The following is a 7,375-nucleotide window of genomic DNA, read 5'->3' as shown; positions in this document are numbered from 1 at the left end:
GTCTTAAATTCTAACAGCTAACCGCAATCATGTTATAGAAGCAAAAGTCATCTGGATTAACTTGCAGTGGACCGTAGTCCACGGGATAGCAATGTACTGATTTAACAAATAGGTTTGGTGACAGAGGCAGTCCATAGGTACCCTTCCTACAGCCAAATGAATATCTTCAATTACTGACCATGATACTTGCTTCTGTTTTCGTCACAGATTTTTACAGCTATCGATTTAAAATCTATGCAGTCCTTTGTATTTCTGGTTTACTGACATTGATATCAGTTCCTACTTACACAGGAACATAGTCCTGTGAATATAAACTCCAGACCCTCAGTTTTCAGAAAGAAGTAAAAATCCTGAGACTTTGTGTTTAGGATACATGGAAGGATGGCTACTGAGCGTTCTTATTCCCTTCACTCACTTACAGCTGCACAGCAGCTCATAGGTGCTTTTAGGTTACTGTTTGGGGCAGAAGGTGAGATGTAGGCAACAGGACACAGTGAAACACACGCACGGGCGTTCCTTAAAAGCCTTACTCAAGGGCTGGGGAGAGAGCTTTTTCAATAAAGCACCTGTCATGCTGTGCAGGCATGAGGGCCTGAATTTGGTTCCATTGTAAAAGGCCATATATGATGGTGTGAGCATGTTGCCTTGGCACTGGGGTGACAGAGACAGGGAGGACCACTGGTCAGACAGCCTAGTCTACGAGGAGAGCTCCAGGAAACTGAGAAGAGACCTTGTCCCACCTATCAAGGTGGATGTAGTCCAGAAAACAGAATACAAGGCTGATCTCTGGCAGTCACATGCACATGCACACATGTGTACATGTACTTACTTACACACATAACCCATGCACACATGTGTAACATGTACTTACACACATAACCACACTCTACTTAGGTTAAGTTGGCATATAATATGCCATGCATGTTTGCAGTATACAATTTGGCAAACTTGGTTATATGTGCACACCTGTGGATTCACCATTAATATATACTGAGTGGCCCTGTCACCAAGCTTCCTCCCGATTTTTCTCAATGTCCCTCTCCTGCCCTCTGGACCTCCTGAGGTCCAGGCTTTTCTTATCATTGTAGATCAGTCATATTTTGTGGAACTTCATATCATCATGATAGCATATGCACTATTTTGTCCAGCTGTGTGTGTGAATGTGTGTGTGCATGAATGTACATGAGCATGTATGCCTACACTTGCTTGAATATAGATGGTCACAAGTATATGTGCAAACATGTGCATGTGTATATGTGTATATGTGTAGAATGGCATTGGGTATCTTTAGCAATTGCTTTCTACTTTATTGACAAAGTGTCTCTTGCTGAATCTTGAACTCTCTGACTGGGCTGAGATGGGAAGATCCTGCCTCTATCCCTAGTGTGACTACCCAAGGGCCTCCATGTACCCCTCCTCCCATCTCCTCATTTTCCACAGAGCCAGCTTCCAGCTCCTATTGCCCTCTTTGTACTAACTAGATATTTCCTGGCATTCTGCCATCCTCCTTTCCTTGCGCCATTATCATATACATGTCACCTGCGTGTGTTATAGATCCTACCATACAGCTTCACTTTCAGTTCTGCTCCGGCATCTCCCCAGCCAGTGCTCATCCACCATGATATCAGTCACCAAGTCATACGCTCAGTAATAAAGTCTTGCAGTTGTTGTTTATGCAGTTGTCTTTTAAATCAATTAACAGAAGACAATGAGAACAGATCTACTTCTATTCTCTTGCAATTTATATTGTCTTTCATAATTACCTATCTAATCACCTGTACTGGTGTTTTGTATTTCCTCATACAGACTTAGGTTAGAGTCTCTTTATTTGCAACCTGAAGAACTTCTTGTAGCGTTCCTCATTCCTTGGGTGCAGATTCTTCTGCACTCTGCCCCAGGTAAAGACAGTCCTGCTGCACCCTGGTTGACATGCACACCGCAGAGCTGGGAAGATGAGCCTGGGGAGAGAGTGGCTGGAGTCCTCAACTACCCAGGATCCACCTCAACTACCCCGGTTCTTTTTTTTTAAACCCTAGGATGTGTATTACAAAGATAAACCCTGGTCTTTGAGATGGGCTTATCAGTAAGATTTCTGGTTTTGAGCACAGGCTCCAGGACCTCCAAACTTTTTGGATTTGCAGCGACGGGGATCAGCTACAAGCAGGGTCCGATCGTACCGGATGAAGATACCTCTGATCTCCTCCTTAGAGGCTTCATCCATATATTTTTGGTATTAAGCCACCAGGATTTTTGAGATGGACTGCCAGATAGCATAAATTTGGGCCACATAACCACCAACCCTTTACACGGACCCGGATATCCACACCAGCAGATCGCTCTTTGCCCAGAAGCAAAACAGACTCCAGTAACTTATACTGCAGTGTGCACGCAGCTCCATCATCTCCAGGGGAGGTCCACTCACCTTGATGAGCCCGTTTCCTCGTTTGCAGTGGGCCGCAGCTGTGGTTGTCTTCTTGCGTCCAAAGACCTGCAGAGACTGCAGCGAACCCTTGGATGGCATAGCTACAAGTACGAACACGAAGTCTTCACTGTGAGGCACCACCACTGGAGAGGCGAACTACCTCGGTTCTAGTAGTTAAAACAAACACAGAAAAGCCACCAACTGTTCCTTACTCTGCTGTGCTTTCTCATTTTCCAGTGTTCTGCCGTGGTTGTTTTGAACTGTTCTGTCTAGTTCTGTGCTGTTGTTTTAGAGAGAGGATTTACAGAGAGGTCGTAAGTACTATCTCACTTGGGGTTGTTTTGTTTGGTAAGTTAAGCCTGCAGTTATGTTCTCCATGTTTTTCCTCTTGATGATTTTTAAAAAGTTTTGACATGTATATGTATCACAATGGTTCTATCAACTTGATAGACTCTAGATTAATCTGGGAGGAGGCATCTGGTCATGCTTGTGAGGCATTCCGATAACTAAGTAAATTGAAGTGGAAAGATGTGTCCACTATGGGTGGCACTATCCCCTGGGCTGGGAATTTGGACGGTATAAAAAGGAACAAATGAGATGCCGCTCTGTATCTTGACCATGGATGCAATGTGACCACTGCCTTAAGCTCCTGTTGGTCTGATTTCCCTGCCACCATGGACTGAGGACCAGAATAAATTCATTCCCCCTTAAGTTGCGTTTGTCAATGTATTCTAGGACAACAACAGGAAAAGAAAGTAAGGTGTAGATATGGTGTGACAAGAATATTCTTCCTCACATCTCTTCTGGTTTTGTGTCTTCCTCAGTCTCCCCAGTTAGTTTACCTTTACTTTCATGCCACTCAGATCTTATCTTACGTAGCTGTATAAAAACTGGGAATCACAAAGAAGAGAAAATATATTATATTTGGAGACAGGGTCTCACGTAGTCCAGCCTGGGCACAGACTCAAAACATAGACTGAGATGACCTTGAACTTCTAACTCCTAGTTCTTGATGCTATTTTTACAAAGGAAACCTTGCTCAACTCAGGTGTCATTCTTCAGGACCCTTACATCTTGTTTCCTGGGAAAAGCTTTCTCACTGGCCTAGCGCTCAGCTGGCCAGTGAGCCCTAGCAGAAGGAGACCTACATTTCATGAAGAATCGTGAGAACAGATGGTGAGAACTGCAGTAGAAGAGGCTGAAAGGAAGGCTCCATGGAATTTCCATGTGGAGTTTAAGTCTATTAGGTGAATAACTGTGGTAATGAAGAGAAAAGGCATTTTGTTGGTTAGGGAGCTAAGGCATCAGGCTGGAATAGGAAATTCTGTGAGCCAAATAGGTTAACGAGGAAGAAGACAGCTTAGGGTGAAACTTGAGGAGAACCCAGTGGACAGGCTGGAAAGTGGGACTCTGCCTCTCTGGGAATTGGCAGGAAATCAGAGTTTCTAGAGTCTCTATGGATGTAGGTAAATCAGAATGATGGAGACATGGCAGGAATAAGATGGGTGAAGCTGTCCAGCAGCAGCCATAAAAGTGGCCACACCAGGAAGGCAGCAATGTTTCTGGGGCCCTTAGTATCATAGCCCAGGTCCTGACATCCCCAACAAGTTAGGTTTGGCTACCTGTCCTCTATAAGCCAATAAAAGGGACAGGTACTGGAAAGCTGAGAAAAATTTATTCATGTGACTACATTGGGATGAGGAAAGAAGGAATTCACAGACATCTCCCCCATCTCCATCTTCTAGTCTAAATGTTTACGTTTAAATAGAAGGCAAGACATTTGTATAAGTTATCAGTGCTGGTCCAATCCACCATTAGTTTACCATTGTCTTGGCTCCCAGTCTCTCCTGCAAGGACTTCTGACAAAGCTGTCAGAACTGTGTGAAAACCCTTCTTTGGCCAGCACCAGGGCCCCTCTTCTCTTGGCATGAGAGTCTTGGGGGAATTCTAATTTTTTGAGGACCAACAGCTGGAGGAGGTGCATAAGTATCTTCAAAATGTCCTCACCCCTGCCAGGATGGTTTCAGGAGCATCAGCCAGAGGAAGCAGCAGCATGTAGATGCTTGGAGGGATGCTGAAGTCCCGCCCCAACCCTATAATTAATAACTTAACACTTTGTGTTGCCATGGTACAAGTTGTAAATATTGAAATTCAGGAACTGTAGACTAAGATGGAAATCAAACCTTCTCACAAAGAAAGATCTAGCTTAAAAACCACCAGACTCTTGATTCAAAACTACTTTCTTAGTGTGCCTTTTCATACTCCCCTGACGGAGGACAATGATGCCAGCCAGCTCTCAGGAAACAACAGACTTGATTCCAAGCAAACAGCTCAAAACCAGTGTCTTTGAAAGACTCCATGCATCCTGCCAAATAGGCATCGGGCTCTAAAAACCATCATTCTCTAAAAGTCACTTTAATTTTCCCACCAGGCTGAGGATCTGTGAAAAGGGAGAGGCCAGCTTCTTCAGACATCATGGTGAGAAAAACTATGCAGGAGGGACAACCACAGAGGAGCTAAGGGAGATGACAGCTCAATAGATGTGACAAACAACTGTGCATTTCAAATGGTCAATCACAAACTGGAACAACCTGAAAACACCAGAGGTCCATTATGATGGAAATAATGATCTCTGGACGGGATACTTAATGGCTTGCAAATTTAGATACAAAATAAATATTCATCTATAGTCAACTGGTAACTTTTGAGTTCTGGTTGCTTTAAATGGCAGCGAGTGTTACCTGGAACAGTGGGGATACTTTCAGAGAGAAAAAAAGGAACAAATAATTCATCTTCCGTTTTAATTTCACTACAATTGTGGGCAGAGTGGCATGCTACAAATGTGGATGATACACGGAGGGTATCATTTTTACATTCCAGAGTATCTCACTGTGTGGAAGGAATTGTTCTCTGACTGGAATCAGTCACAAAGCAACCTATTATATGGTGAGAGGGACCCTCCGGGCACCATTGAAATTAATATGAAAGGAACAATCCAGAATGCCAAGCGTGGTGCATAAAACGTAGGTAGGTGGTGGAAGACAGATAAGCAGCCTGGGAGGGTTAACTTGCAGAATCCGAAGCTGCAGAAAGATGTGTTATGCAATTTACATTACAACCAGTCACGATTTCAGAATGGGTAATGAAAAGCCCATATAGTTAAAGATTGAATCCATAAAAGCCACAAAAAGCCACGTGGCACAAGAGAACCAAACGATGGGTAAACAAAGAAGGAAAGCAGAGAGTGGGAGGAGAATACTGGACTTGCTCTCAGAGGTCTTGGCAACCTCACCTGCGTGCTGCACATTGCAGTGTGTCTCAAGGTGGGTTAGTTCAAAAGCCGGGTTTGGCAACCTTTGCAAACCTGACATTGGGGGCTGGATTGTTCTTTGTTTCAGGTGACAGGAGTGGGGGTTGTTGGTACATTGTGGGATATTTAACAGCACCCCAGACCTGAATCTACTGAGTGCCAATAGTACCCACAATCGGAACAACTAAAAATGTCTCTGATGCTACCAAGCACCCCTATGGTAGGCTACTCTGTCCCCTTTGCTTAAAGGGAAGCAATGGCAGAGACTCCAGGGAGCTATTTTACCTTGTTATTATATGCATACCTCTTCTAAAGATTTTTTTTAATTTTTTTATGCGCATGTGTGTTTGTTTGTGTAAGGGTGTCTTGAATGTGAGTGTGCCTGAGGAAGCCAGAAGATGTCAAATCCTCTGGAGCTGAAGTTACATGTGGCTGTGAACTGCCATGTGGATGCTGGGAACTGAACTCAGGTCCTCTGTAGGAGCAGCAGGTGCTCTTAACCACCAAGTCACTTCTCCGTCCCTCATTTAAGGAGGACTAGTTAATATAATGTTAACTTTGGTCAAAGAAATCTAAGAACAGTGGCTGTAGAGCAGTGGTTCTCAGCCTTCCTAATGCTGCAGCCGTTTATACAGTTCCTCATGTTCTGGTGACCCCACTCATAGAATTATTTATGTTGCTGCTGTGTAATTTCAATTTTGCTACTGTTATGAATTGTAATGTAAATATCTGATATGCAAGATATTTGATATGTGAGCCCTCCAGGTTGAGAACTGCTACCCTAGAGGGTAAAATAACCATACATTAATATACATAATACATTGTGTGTGTGTGTGTGTGTGTGTGTGTGTGTATGTGTGTGTGTGTATTCATTCTAGACAACTATGATGATTTTGGCCCCTAGTCTATCTTAAAACAACCAGGTAGGGTTTGGTCTCCTGTCCATTCACATACCAAGCAATGTTTTGTCACAGACTAAAACCACATGCTGGTACTCTCCTAGGACACAGTGACACCAATAGTTTGTGTGCTTCACTTGGTGTCATACAAAAAGAAAAGTGAGGCTTACATTACAATGGAAGGGAAGAAGAGAGGCAAATGAGAGGCAGGTAGACAAGACTAATGCCCCAGGGTCAGTCACGTGGTCATTAGGCTGCCACAGGCATGAAGATTCTTTCAGAGTAAGCTGCTCTTCAAGACTGCACACTGGCTGAGTGGCCATCGCTGGGACTTGGACTCTCTTTTGCTATGCAGAACTAGGACTAGAGCATTAATTCCATGAGAGCAGGAATGGTGGCTCAGTGATGTTCATCTTTGGATCTGTAACACCCAGCCTTGTCTGCTCTGTAGTAATCAGTTAGCTAATGTTCCTTGAATGAAGGAAGGAATGAATGAATGAGGACAGAAGCACTCACATTCAAGCTCATGGGTTACAGTGTCAGCGTCTTAACAAGACCTCCTGTTATCTCTGTACTGCAGACAGCTCCATGTTTGGCCTGTAGTCAGTGGTCAAAGAATGTGGAAGCCTGCATATGAGGATTCTGGCTGTGTTGCTCAGGCAACAAAAGCCATCTAGTTCCTGCTCAGGCAAGCATACTGCCTGAGTCCTTTGTCCAGACTGCAGAGCATGGTGTAAGGGTGTG

The 7,375-nt window shown here is 44.0% G+C and overlaps 1 pseudogene; it reads right to left on the bottom strand.

The window, feature by feature from the left end:
- Nucleotides 1–2,044: 2,044 nt before the first annotated feature.
- Nucleotides 2,045–2,521, bottom strand: LOC110299145 (small ribosomal subunit protein uS9 pseudogene; annotated as a pseudogene).
- Between the last annotated feature and the right edge of the window lie 4,854 nt (nt 2,522–7,375).

The sequence above is a fragment of the Mus caroli genome, unplaced genomic scaffold (genome assembly GCF_978045245.1).
Source record: "Mus caroli unplaced genomic scaffold, Mus_caroli_1 scaffold_8, whole genome shotgun sequence".
Classification (NCBI taxonomy): domain Eukaryota; kingdom Metazoa; phylum Chordata; class Mammalia; order Rodentia; family Muridae; genus Mus; species Mus caroli.
Note: the sequence above shows the minus strand (reverse complement) of the source record. Positions and strands in the feature narration are given on the sequence as shown.